The sequence below is a fragment of the Macrobrachium nipponense genome, chromosome 7 (assembly GCF_015104395.2).
Source record: "Macrobrachium nipponense isolate FS-2020 chromosome 7, ASM1510439v2, whole genome shotgun sequence".
Lineage (NCBI taxonomy): Eukaryota > Metazoa > Arthropoda > Malacostraca > Decapoda > Palaemonidae > Macrobrachium > Macrobrachium nipponense.
In genome coordinates, this window is record NC_061109.1 from 60,727,929 (window position 1) to 60,742,928 (window position 15,000).

Below are 15,000 nucleotides of genomic sequence, written 5' to 3' on the forward strand. Positions count from 1 at the left end.
GGACCTTTTAATTTCAGAGTCGCTGTTTATTAAGAAATGAAACCGGAATTGAACAACAACTCGCCTCCGGTATTCAACTAAGCTATCATATAGTTTCATAGTAGGTACACAAAGTGGGTCGTTAGCCATTTTATTTTTGAGTGTGTAGTTTGTTTACTTTTCATATTATTTTATTGCTATTTCTGTTTTTGTATGTTTTTGCGTTTTGTTTTAGTTTTTTCGTAATTTTTTAATTTGTAGTTTGTATGTGATGTTCGTTTTATTTTTTTACTGAAGCAAGACAATTAATTTTAATGTAATTTGTTTTAGTGATTTTCTCATCCTTGTCATTTTTTTCAGCCTGAAGATGAGGTTTTAAACCTCGAAAGCTCGTTTAATAAAGAATGTTCTTCCTGGTCTTGGCACTGTTATTTATCATCAAGCTAAGATTTCCAAGTAGCCGCCCAATTACTGAGACTATATATGTGTATATATATATATATATATATATATATATATATATATATATATATATATATATAGGCCTTTCTTGGCTGCATGCACTGTAAACGTTATCTCTTTCCTTAATAAACGCTCCAAGAAGAGGTCCATTGGAGGACGAAACTGTTGGGCATTTTTCTGAGACATACCTTTTTCATTTTCCTATGTGGAATACAACTAAATACTATATCTTCGTGCCTAAGATGATTACCATACTATATATATATATATAATATATATATATATATATATATATATATATATATATACATAACACTTGCATACAAAGAGAGAGAGAGATAGAGAGAGAGAGAGAGAGATACACAACATTCTGCAAAGCCACACCTTAATATAAGGACTTCCAATCAGAGTCGTCTGCTCGTCTATGCTTGCCTGGGAGTCAATCAACAACCACACAGGCCTGGTGACAGATGCTGCTGCTTCCTTGACCCTAATATTTGCTTGCTCAAGCACAGAGCCACAAGGCCCAGCAATTAATCACGTTTGTGATTCTAAATCTGAATGTCTCAGGCATCGACGTTACTAAAAATATTAGGTCCCATGACAGCTGCTTGGTAATTTGCAAACAGGCTCATGAAACCCACATTCATATATATATATATATATATATATATATATATATATATATATATATATGTGTGTGTGTGGGTGTGTGTGTGTGTATGCATGTATGTGTTTCTGTATTCCTATGTGCCTGTGTATGCGTTTATGTATATATCCGAAATGCTGTGCGGTAGCCCCACATTTATACTTACACACACACACACACACACACATATATATATATATATATATATATATATATATGTATATATATTATATATATATATATATATATGTGTGTGTGTGTGTGTGTGTGTGTGTATGTGTGTTTAAGTAAGTATGTGAGTGTGTGTGTGTAAGTATGTGAGTGTGTTTGTGCATGTATGTATGTATGTGTGTGTGTGTATTCCTATGTGCCTGTGTATGCGTTTATGTACATATCCAAATGCTGTGCAATAGTCCTAATCAACACACTAATACCTGCCAGGCGTTTGTCACAACGCAAATAAATAACGCCAATTTTGAGATTTTAAAGAATTCGGACAAATTAGGGAAATAAAGTAATACAGTTCTTCGAATGCATATTCAAGTGCTCAAGGCCCATTTATTCTAGTTCAAAGAACTTTATGAGGAAGTTGCGTTCCAGAGCTTCAACAACCAGGAGAGATATACCGACTTTGTTTCTCAGATCTGGCTATATTGTTATTATTCCATTCTTTCTTTTGTATTCCCTTCCGTATTAAAAATGAAAGCCTGCCGTAACGTTTAACAGATTAGTTCAGCTTTTTTTTTTTTTTTGGGGGGGGGGGGAGGAGTTTTTGGTTTATTCAATACAAAACATAAGAAATTAAATTATTCTTATCATGAGGAAGGGTTTTTTTTGTGTGTGTGTGTCGAATTTATTGCACTGGTTAAAATGTGATGGAGTATTGCTATGAAAATTTTATTTTATTTAATTTTGTGACAAGTTGACTGCAAAGCTAATCACTGGGACACTTCCGGCCATTCAGCGCTATAGAAAGTGGAAGAGGAGGAGTTGGAGTGGGCTGGACAGCAAGATGGAAGAAAGATACGCGAAGTAAATGGCGACAAAAGTTGGTGTAGCTAAGGTGGCCTAAGGGACGCTGTTTAAGCAGCTTCCGTAAATGCCTACAGTACAATCCGTGAGGTGCACTGATGACACTATAACACAAACGAGGACAAAACAAATGCTTACAGTGCGCATGCGGTGTGTACTGAGTGCACTAAAACAAATCAATGAAGTGAATCCTTAAAACGGCAGTTCCAAATATATCAGTATCAAACATAAGGAAAAAAAGCATTGCAGTCTTCTATACGAAAGTGAGTAACGGGAGAACATACAATTCGCAGCCAATGCGCAGATCCCAACAATGGCCTTTTTGAGGAAACGGTCGAAATATCACCGCGTTGTTTCCCTTTTCCTCTCTGTCCGTGCAAACGGCCGTTCCTCACCCCCTCCGTGACACAGACAGACAAGAGCTAAAATGTCGCGATCAATGAAGATATATCGAACCACGTGATAGCGGCAAGAAATCGACCCATACGGACTCTACGGAAAAAGAAAGAGCAAAACAATAACAAGAACTTGTCCGGTCGAATCCGGCCAGCGTGGTCCAACTTTTCTACGAATCAAACCCTTCGTCTATTTCCCTCTGTACTGACCAGCACTATGGAAGGCTATGTCCCCCTACCCCCTGATCCATTCCCTCATTCCACTCCCCCGTCGCCTCCCCCAAACAAACTCTTCGCCCCCCACACAGGGGATAATCCTTCTCCAACTTCTCCCTTCCACCACCCCAAACCACCAGAAATCATTTTACCCCCGTACACTCTCTCCCGCTCTTTCTCTCACTCCAACTCCACACAGGTAATCCATCCCCCAAATTCTCCCTTCCACCCATGCAATTATTTCATTCCTCCCATACCCTCTCCTGCCCTCTATCCCTCTGCCCCAAGAAGGATAGATCCCCCTCCACCCCCACGAGGGAAAGAAGGTTAGATCCCCCTCCACCCCCACTTAGGGACAATCCTTCCCGCCAAATCTCCCTTCCACCTCCCCCTACCCCCCACCCCTCCCTCTTCCAAATGATTTCCCCGCCCGACACCTGCTCCCAAGTCTGGACTTCATGAACATACGGTCTCCTTAATGGACTCATGACTACGTTCCTTTCTCACCTGCTCAGGTGTTGAGCGTGTGTGTGCGTCTGGTCCCAGTGATTACCACCGTCAGTCCAGCTTCGTCCTTTCCTTTGAAAAAAAAAAAAAGGGTTTGCATTGTGTAAATGAGAATGACCGATGGAGACAATGAAATACAAAGAGGATGAAAAAAAAAAGAAAAAAAAACGAAAAGGGCGGTTGTATAAAATGCGGAATCATTAAACTGAACAAAGGTTTGACTAATATTGTCTTGCTGGGGAGATGGGTTGGACCACAAGATAATTTATTATAAGATACTATACTATCTTTTTAACAGTAAAATACCACATTTTTGAAAAGAACACTATATGAAAATGTTCAATGGACCTGTCTCCAACCCTTATATTAAAAAAAAAAGGGGGGGGGAGGTTAAACTGAATTCTTTGCTTTGAGATCTGGGTATCACCTTTATTGTTCCGAAAGACTACTTACGAAAAGAAGGCTATCTTTTTAACATTCTAATTCCAACATTTTAGAATATAATAGCAATAGGAAAATTTTCGACGGAATGATCTTCGACCCATATAATTTCAAAACTCACAAAAGAACTTCAAATTAGCTATGGTCCCCGTTGGGGAAAAATATGATCAAACTAAGATTTACCTACAGTGTAATCACACGAAACTCAATGAATAAGAATGATTTCTTACATTCAGATTTCAATGAGACTGGAAAATAAATGCCCATATAATATACATACCTAACGCAGCCTAAAATGAACATATACAAGATTCAAATGGACACCGAGCAACACTTTCTAATCAGATCTATCATTTGCAAAGTTAGATGCTAAATTATTCACATACCACGCCCGTACCTGCGTGTTATAGGAGAAAACGTTAAAAAAGCAAATAAAAAAACACGGACATTAAATGGTAGCCTTGATTAAAAAAAAAAAAAAAAAAAAAAAACCACCTACGGACATGAAAGTGTGATCAATCTCCACCGGGGCCATTTCTCATTCATGAGTCCATTATGTGTGACTCACCATTTCGTCAAAATGAGGCTTTTTAGGGAAAAATAATTGGAGGGAATTAATCGTTATTTCATATCATTCATTTTCGTTGAGGTTTCCCGATATTTTAAAATTATAACTTATTGTCTACTGTGGGACAGTCTCTCGGAGGATGTTGTGCAATGGAACTCAAAAGTTCAAAAAGCGAAGATGCAATGCAATGCTACCCTAAAATAATTTTCCCTGTATCTTCATAATTTACTTATACTTTCATCAATTTATTTATGAATTTGTTAATCTATTCTTTCCCTTTTAATAACTGTACTCTTCTTTCTGTATTTCCAATTACCGTGTTACTTCTTTTTAACGAACGACATATTCTTTGCAAGCTTGATTTTCAAGGCAGTGGCCCCTGTGGTGGGCTTGTTCCACATGCATAGGGTTCATCTTCTGAATAATAATAATAATAATAATAATAATAATAATAATAATAATAATAATAATAATAATATTTAATTGATTCGTGTCCCGTATCATCTGATCTGAGTAGAAATATAAGTTGCCCCTTATATGATTTAAGAATTGATACCATCCGATTATTCATTGCAAAAAGACTATGAATCCTACTCTAATAATGACCAAAATTGATGGGTATCTTTACGCATGCGCGAGCTAGTACCTTCGTGAACAGGGCTCCTCATAAGCAAGGCACTTTGATCCTTGACCGCAAATCATATTCCCTCCCCAAACGTAAAACACTTTCAACACCGTATAACACTTCCTCTGCCAAAAAACGCTTTCGATCTCTTTCAACGCCATAAAACACTTAATACTTTCAACACTATACACCACTTTCAGCACCATATAATAGTTTCAAACATTTTCAACACCACAACATATTCAAACATTTTCAACGCTGCATCATAATATCACTATAAAACAATTCCAACGCCTCACAACATTTTCAAACACTTTCAACGCCACATAAAACTTTCAACACAATACAACTTTCAAACACTTTCAACACCACATAACACTTCCCAGCGCTTCCTCCTTACACGAATTTCAACACAGGGGCCAAAAATAGCCAAAACAACATTCAAAGAAGACTCACAGCATAATACAAGTCACTGATGACATCCCACAACAGGCAGGAGAAAGGATTCCTTTTCTTAGCGCCCTTCCCATACACACAGTCAATGGAAAAAGGAGAGTGCCTTTCGTCCTATGTACACGGTCAATGCTAAAAGGAATGGGGTGGTGTGGGGTGGGGTGGGGGTGTCCCTTTTCACACCAAAACTACAAGGATATTTAACAATGTGTGGAAACTTTCACGCTGAGATAACATGGCTTCTGCTGACAAAAGGGATGGAAACGTGACGTGTTTCTCAAGAAGGTCTAAAAGGGAAGGGGCCCCTTCGGTATTCCAGATGATGACATAAGAGACACCCCTACCCACTTCAAACCACCCCACCAAGCGCTTCAGTGGCGTGGTCGATTTGGTCTTGGTCTGCCACCTTGGTGGCAGCGAGATCGCTTCTCGGGCATTCCACTGAGGAGTCAGAGATGTGTATTTCTGGTGATAGAAGTTCACTCTCGACGTGGTTCGGAAGTCACGTAAAGCCGTTGGTCCCGTTGCTGAATAACCACTGGTTCCATGCAACGTAAAAACACTATACAAGCAACTATACAAGCAAACCACCTTACCGGCCCCCTTTGGCCTTCTCCCTTCAAATAGGATGTCACAGTCTGCTAATCTACTGCTGCTAATATTCCAAGTTCATTAAGAAAATCCCTTTGAAAAAGAAATATAATATTCACACATATTTGTAGCCAGTACCCACCAGAACTTACTTTTACCTACTTCCCCTAAGGTTTTCGCTAGCTTCTCAGCACTCATCTCTGGGATGGGACTGCTAGTCCTATGCAAGGGCCTCTAAGAGATGGTCTAAGTCACCTTCCCAAGCGCTGAACAGACAAACGACAATTTCAGTGATCGAGTGGGGATTGCTTTGAATATCAGTGTTTTCCAGCAGGTCGTAAAAAATTGGAGCGATTCATCATCTCTTCTTCTAATTACTACATCCATGTATATGTATAATCATGTGTAAATAGTTAAGGATCCTTCACAGGCTGGAAGTTCTTTGAAGGAGTATCGGAGAATCCCTGAAGACGCTAGACATCTTGTTAAAGTTTGCAGGAGGCCGACATGAAGTACCTCATCAGTCAACTTGGTGTTACCTGTGCATTTGTGCGTTTATGTGTGCTTATATAATGATTCAGGTTTTAATTTTCTATTTGTAGAAGATTTTATGGAAACTTGTTTTCATTTCGTCAAGAAATTTATTAGTTACGATTTTTCAATTTTTCAATACAGAATTTGTTCCTCATATTCATATTTTTCATATACTCACGTGGGTTGGGTTAGGTTAGGTTAAGGGACTTAGAGTTTTTTCCTTCATATTCATATTTATGTGAAATGGTGGTTTTTCGCCCATAGAGTATATCTTGAGCCAAAATGGAGTTGGGTATTTCATGTGGGTTAGGTTAGGTTAGGTTAAGGGACTTAAAAAATTTTTCCCTCATATTCATATTTATGTGAAATGGTGGTTTTTCATCCGTAGAAAATATCTTGAGCCACAATGGGGTTAGATATTTCACGTGGGTTAGGTTAGGTTAAGGGACTTAGAATTATTTCACTCATATTGATATTTATGTGAAATGGGTTTTTTTTTACTCTGAAGAGTATATCTTGAGCCAATAGGTTAGCTTAGGTTAGGTTAAGGTACTTAGAATTTTTTCACTCATATTCATATTTACGTGAAATGGTGGTTTTTTCATCCGTTGAGTATGTCTTGAGCCAAAATGGGGTTGGGTATTTTCAAGGGGGTCGAGCAAAAGCATGGTTCTCCTATCCTAAGCGTTTTTCATGAGCCAATTCGGGGTTCTTTTCTGAACTAAAGCGAAATATTTAGAGTTTTTCCCATGGGGTTGTTAATGGTCAATGTAAGTGAGGGTTAGATAAAGGCCTGTGAGCCAAATTGGGGTTGGGTGTTGAGGTTGAGCAGAAATGGGGTCTTTTACCCTACTGGTGTGATACCACGGGAACATAGGAACAATAACTTCTTAAAGGATATATTATGGCATATTGCTCTGTTCCCATGGGAGAGCAGATTGCAAATGTTTTCAAGTGACTATTGGGACACCTGATTTCAAATGTTTCCAGGTAACAATTGAGAAACCTGGGCTCAAATGTTTTCAAAAATTTCAAGACGTTTTCAGGTGACTGTTGACACGGAAGCAAAACCAACAAAGAGATCTCACCTCACAGCAAGGCAATTACTAAACAGACGATTTCAGTTCCGGTTTCAACCAATGCCAGGCGTATCAACAAGTCACGTAATGACTTCTCCAGTGCCACTAAGGAGAGAGAGAGAGAGAGAGAGGAGAGAAACGTCTCAATCACCTGACCAACAGGTCACGGACCTCAAACATTCATGATTAACGGCAGTGATGTGTTCCTAGAGGCAACACAACTCCCACCCCACCACGACCCGATTTCCTTATCCTCCCCTCCCCTCCTCCCACACCCCCCACAAAAAAATGGGGGTGATTGATTAGCGACTCTCCTGTCGTCACAACTCAGAATCTCGACCAATCTCTCCAGTCCCTTTTGTGTCGGGTAATTCAGCGACCCGAAACCCAATCTGCCACTCGATGTTTATCTTTGTAAACAGGAGAAACCGAGGGCAGGATTCCACGTCAGTATCTATCGACAACTCACCGTTTTATTTCTGGGAAGCTGGTTGCAAAAGACATGGTACACTTGGATGATAAGACTATTATGAATACACAATCAATAGCTGATGTCGTAACAGACATACTTGATTAGAATACCTGACAAAGCTGGCAAAACTAACTGACATTTGCGAAGCTAAATAACACAGGCAAAGCTTAATGGCACGGGCAAAGTTAAACGACATTGGCAAAGTTAAATGATACTTGCAAAGCTAACTGGTAACGACAAAAGCTAAATGCCACTGGCAAAGCTGAATGACATTGGCAAAGATGACTGAAACTTACGAAGCTAAATGACACTAGCAAAGCTTAATGACTTTAGCAAAGCTAATAGACAATGGCAAAGCTAGCTGATGTACAGCTAAATGCCACTGGCAAAAGCTGACATTCGAGACAGCCGTGAGGGGAAGCCAGTGGGTCTACCCCGCCGATTTATCTCCTATTGCATTTCCCTTCCTATAATTCCTCTTTGTGGCATTGCCTTATTTCTATGATTCCTAAATGATTGTACGAATAATGAAGGAAACTATCTCCCAAGCTTTTTATTTCTTTTGATAGATGCTCGTCTACAAATGAGGGGGATTTTTTCAATTTCGTCGAGAAAGTTGGTTTTAGAATTTAAAAAAAATTACAGAAATATTGCAATTTCTAATACAATTTTGGGGTATTTTCTGGTTAGGAGGAAATGATTGAATACGGGTTAGACATAATTTAAAATCTAGATTCAACTATTGTTGGCATAAATAATCTAGAACTAATAGCATGTTCCCACAGTCCATGATAGTAGTACTTGTTGCGTCAAATTTTGAAAGTCAATCAATCAATAAATCACACCTTCTAGAGAGTTAATCTCGAATCCTGAACTTATAACTCGGCCCTGGACAAAAAAATATAAAGAAAAAAATTAAAATGAGCCAACAAATCTGAAAACAAGCGAATCAAATTAACAAAAAACAGCTTTCGCTCACTGGGAAAAACCTAAATCTTTGTAAAAATGAAGAACAAATGGGAAAACAAGCAAATCGAATTAAAAAAAATAAGCCTTAGCTTACTTAGGAAAAAAAAAAACTATTTAGAGCCACCCAGTTGTTCGCAATGATCAAAGCTTATTGCTATAGCCTACCTTCCGCCTTCGATCGAGCCTGTGGATATCATTAATGTCACCGACAGTGTCTGAAGAAGGTGGCCCGCTGCTTGCTTAGAAAACGTAGTTTGGCATTTGGGTGAACAAGAAATTTCCCTTTTGACCAAGATGATCTTGTTAACCTCTCTGTCTCTGTCTCTCTCTGTCTCTGTCTCTGTCTCTGTCTGTGTGTGTGTGTGTGTGTGTGTGTGTGTAGATAGTACTTTTTTGTTTCTTTTGAAAAATGTAGTTGGCATTCGGGTGAACAAGGAATTTCCCTTTTAGCCAATATGATCTTGTTTTATCTGGTCGTCTCTCTTCTCTCTCCTCCTCTCTCTCTCTCTCTCTCTCTCTCTCTCTCTCTCTCTCTCTCTCTCTCTCTCTCACATGATGGACATTGAGAACGAGATCTACCTGTAAACAATTGGTGAAGCATTTCACATACTGTATCAACAAGTAAATTCTTCTAACAAATACTATGTAGACCATTCCAAAATTTCACTTTATGCTTATAAAAACTTATAAAACCAATCATTACGAGTAACCCCACAATTACGCGACCCTGAAATAAAATGGGAAGAGGCATCCCACGGCAACTGAACCAATCTTCTATTCCCAGGTCGTATTTCAGATTGACTTTGATTTAAGAACAGTTTAAGAACACTTGCTATGAGATGAGAGAGATCTCTACTTTTGATGATGCCATACTGAGGGCTGTACTTTCGTCTGAGCCATCTCTCATTATGACGCTAAATCACGGTCGTGGAAAGTGAACTAAAGCAAGCAATCAATGCAAAAAAATGAAAGGTAAAGTATATAATTACGAAGGGAGGAAGTAGGAGGAATAGATTAATTAGAAAGGAGGTGGAGGCAATGTAAAATTAGATTGGATTTAAATGCTGATTGGTAAATCTAGGCCATAATACGTTATGCAAAACAGATATCACTAAAACAATAATCAGTATGGTATAACTCATAAAAAGAGAGAGAGAGAGAGAGAGAGAGAGAGAGAGAGAGAGAGAGAGAGAGAGAGAGAGAGAGAGAGAGAGAGAGAGAGATACAAAACAATGAAAGTAAATGCCTTTGGTGCGGCTAGCATATTCACTGAACAACAATTCAAACTAGGGTATGTTAGGAGAGAGAGAGAGAGAGAGAGAGAGAGAGAGAGAGAGAGAGAGAGAGAGAGAGAGAATTTAAAAAAGTAGTAGAATTAAACCTAAAGACATCAATAAGAAAACGACCTTTTATATCCCCAGCCTCTCTCCCTCTCTCTCTCTCTCTCTCTCTCTCTCTCTCTCAGCAGTAAAAGAGAGGAAAGCAAGAGGAATTTAAAATCCACGTGTCGTGCAAATGGTGGGTGTGGCAAGCCCGAAGCTATAGACGCTAAACTCACACCAGCTTTGATATCAAGGGCTCCTGTGCCCTGACCTGATTTGCATACACGCAAACCGAGAAACAAAGTCTCTCTCTCTCTCTCTCTCTCTCTCTCTCTCTCTCTCTCTCTCTCTCTCTCTCTATATATATACTATATATCTATATATATATATATATATATATATATATATATATCCTATATATATATATAAAATTAATCATATGCTGTTTTTCTGTCCTGAGAGAGAGAGAGAGAGAGAGAGAGAGAGAGAGAGAGAGAGAGAGAGAGAGAGAGAGAGAGAGAGAGAGAGAATTAATTCTTTCATGACGTTTATAGCATTAAATGTGTGCTCTTTTTCTGTATTGAGAGAGAGAGAGAGAGAGAGAGAGAGAGAGAGAGAGAGAGAGAGAGAGAGAGAGAAAGCAAGCCTATTTACAAAAATGTAACAAATATATCATCAATTGAAATCAAATAAGCCCCAACTTGGCGATCCATTAAAGAAACATCTAAATACAAACAAAACCACAAACTTCGAGTTACACAAAGTCCCACAAACTTCAGGTTACTTAACAGTTTCCAGACAAATAAACAGGACACACTTAGGCAATTTAATCCACACAGTAAAACTTCTGCTCTCGGCAGGTTTAATTTTCCGTTCGATAAACTTTTTCACGCAATCTTCTCCGGGACGTTTGAGTCTCCCGTTTATACCGTAAATATTCAGCAGGTTTTTTTTTTTTTTTTTTTTTGCACAAAAGGTTGAAACGCAGTAAGTTTATATACAATATATATGCTATTATATATATATATATAGATATAGAGATATATATATATATATACTATATATATATATAGACTATATATATATATATTATATATATATATATATATATATATATATATATATATATATAGTATATATATAATCTATATATATATAGATATATATATAGTTATTATATATATATATATATATATATATATATATATACATATACATATACATATTGCTAGAAATGTTAGATTTTAAAACCAAAAACGTCAACTGCATCTGTTGTTTTCGGAATGTCCTTGGGTGAATAAAATTTGCATTATGAGATCATGTTAATATGCCAAATGACTTCTACGAATTATTATATATATATATATATATATATATATATATATATATATATATATATGTATATATATATATATATATATATATATATATGTATAGGTATATATATATATATATATATATATATATATATATATATATATATATATATATATTGCATTTCAATTTCGCGTTAAAATTGGTTAAACACGGAGAAAATAATATTGGCATTAATGTTTCACAAATATTGAATACACAAACAAATGAAAGATATAAAAACTAAGACTTTATTGCAAGTCCCCGAAATAAATATAAAGATGCAGAAGACAAATATAATCAAGAAGTCTAGACATTAAAAGCAATTCAAATTCCGACTCGAAAAAAAAGATGCGAAACCACCGCTTTTCGTACCCTTATCCTACAACTGGTGCAGCTCACAAATAACGTCAGAAATGACTGCCAATTTATGACAGGGACCAAGACATAAACGGCATTTGAAATGACTATCAAATTACGACTGGTGTTGAGACTAAAATGGCAGTTGAAATGACTGTCAGTTTATGACAGGGAGCGAGACAGACCTTGCATTTGAAATGACTGTCAGTTTATGATAGGGGTTGTGACAGACATTGCCTTTGATATGACCAACAGTTTATGACAGGGAGCGAGACAGACATTGCATTTGATGTGACCGTCAGTTTATGACAGGGAGCGAGACAGACATTGCCTTTGAAATGACTGTCAGTTTATGACAGGGAGCGAGACAGACAATGCATTTGAAATGACTGTCAGTTTTTGACAGGGAGCGAGACAGACATTGCCTTTGATATGACCGTCAGTTTATGACAGGGAGCGAGACATAAATGGCATTTGAAATGACTGTCAATTTATGACAGGGGTACAGACAGGAATGGCATTTGAAATGACTGTCAGTTTATGACAGGGGTCAAAACAGAAATGGCATTTATGCACTGTCTCGAAGACCAGACTATAAAATGCAGCATCTTTTTTATGTATACTTGAATGTGTAAGCAACATCCCTCTGCTGCCTTTATTGCCAAGTCCCCAGACCTGTGTCTTCAACAGCCGCCAGTCTTTCCTCAAGCACCACCCATAAACTACTTCCTCCTCCTCCTCCTCCTCCTCCTCCTCCTCCTCCTCCTCCTCCTCCTCCTCAGGGCAACATTCCTCCCCCCAAACCACGAACTCCTACCACCCCCAACCCCAGAAAAAAAATCCTCAATGAAAGTTAATTAAGCCTAAAGAAGAGAGAGAGAGAGAGAGAGAGGAGAGAGAGAGAGAGAGAGTCAGCGCCGTTGGAACGCCCTCATCCAACTCGGTAACCCCCTCCCAAAGGGCCTCCAGGAGGACACTCCTCCCACAGGGGACCTTCCAAAGGACTCCCACCGGGTTCCCAAATCCCTAGGCCACTCCCCACCCCCACGCACACCCCGCCAAAAGACAAGCTTGCGCCTACATTTAATTAAGAACATCCGCTCTACCCAAGCTGAGCTATTCCATTCATGGATGACAATGAGATAATCTTATGAAGTCTAGGAGAGCGTTGGATTATTCTGCATAAGAAAGTTAAGAATTTGAATAAGATGAAATAATGATCAGATTAGGAACAAGACGACTGAATAACTTAAAGAATATGAATAACAGGAGTGGAATAATGATCAGAATAGGGATAACACAAGAATGCGAAGAAAACCAATGGAATCATTTTAAGAATAAGAATGTGAACTGAATCGTATCAATCTGAATAACAAGAATGGAATAGTTTGAAATATATGTCTAACAAGAATGGGATACTTTACAGATCACGAATAACAAGAATAGCATACTTTCTTATTACGAGTGATAAGAAAGAAACAAAACAAATAAGGATATTAACAACAGAATAATAAGAATATGAGCAAAGTTAAGACTGGAATAATGTCCTAGATTCTGAGCACGAAGAAAGTTAATAACGGTTTAAAAATAACATTAACATTGAAGGATTAATTAACGCCAAAGTCCTTGATAATGAATTAGTAATGGGGAAATCATTATCAAAATAAAATAAGTAATGTCATTATAAAGAACAAGGAATTGAAATCAAGTCACGACTATGAATTCAAGAATGGAATGACAGATAACTGGCGTTATGAAAATCAACTGAACATCACCATTATGATTAAGAATAGGCACAACTTTAGAATCATGAAAAATGGCCGAAGAATAATGTTCAGTTTCAAACAAAAAATCTGACTCAAAAGACCAATTTGTATTAAAGGTGATTTTCACTATTGAGAGAGAGAGAGAGAGAGAGAGAGAGAGAGAGAGAGAGAGAGAGAGAGAGAGAGAGAGAGAGAGAGATCTGCTTGGAAGACGAGGTACGAAATATATATTGCATGATTTATTCAAAGGCTTTTGCATACGTGCAGAATTGACATTAGTATAATATTAAGGCAAGGAATAACATAAACGCTACCGCATTAGTCAACTACTTAATAAATATAATCAATATACTTATAAATAGATAAATAAAGATAAAAAATAAATTAATTAATTAATAAAGATAATAATAAATAACAAAACAAATGAAAATACACACACATATATATATATATAATATATATTATAATATATATATATATATATATATATTATATATACATAAAAAATTATATGATTATATAAATTTAATTAAAAAGATAAATCGATAAAAAGTTAAATAAATAAAATACCGATAATATTCAAAACTAAATCTCCACTCAGAGGCAAGGTTTTACAAAACAAAGACACTGGAGTGAACACTTACAAGTGTTCCTTTATTACGCCAGAGGCAGCATCTCCCGCCCAAGGCATTTTAACTTAATGGAAACAGATGAAACTCGTTGACGTATAGTATATGTTACTCCCTTTGCTCACACGAGGAAGAATCTTCTGTCGCTCGATCGCTTATTCATTCGAGGAAGGAATCTTGTGTCGTCGTCGCTTATTCATGAAGGGGAAGGATGCTGGTGAGTGTCGAGAACCGCGAGGAATCGGGGTTTTAGTGATGTTCAAGGAGAAAAGAATATGGAATATGTACAATTTAGGCCTATGGCCCAACGCTGGGACCTATATATTCGGCTCTAAAACGGAAGATAAGAGTAAGAAGTTTGAAAAGATATAACAGGAGGACACCTCGCAGTTGCATTATGAAGTAATGGTTTGGAGAGGGTGGAAAGCCAAATCGAAGAAAGAGTATGAGCGGAGGTAAAGTAAAAGAAACGAAAAAGGCTCTCTGCTCTCTGATATATTATGGCTCTAGTTTGGCTCTGGCTCTAAGAACTATGAATAACACAAACATATGTAAAATCAACACAGCTACTACTGAGGTAAGACTGGACGCACTGACT

General features: G+C 37.5%; 1 protein-coding gene across 4 annotated transcripts in view; it reads right to left on the reverse strand.

The window, feature by feature from the left end:
- Nucleotides 1–15,000, reverse strand: part of LOC135217103 (uncharacterized) — a 316,159-nt gene that overhangs the window by 192,261 nt on the left and 108,898 nt on the right. Inside the window, exon 2 of one of the 4 annotated variants that reach the window (XM_064252793.1) lies at nucleotides 3,241–3,312. The exons of the other annotated variants lie outside the window; for them this stretch is intronic. The gene's annotated coding sequence lies outside the window, so the exon portion shown is untranslated. The remainder of the gene's footprint in view (nucleotides 1–3,240; nucleotides 3,313–15,000) is intronic. 4 annotated transcript variants of the gene reach the window in all.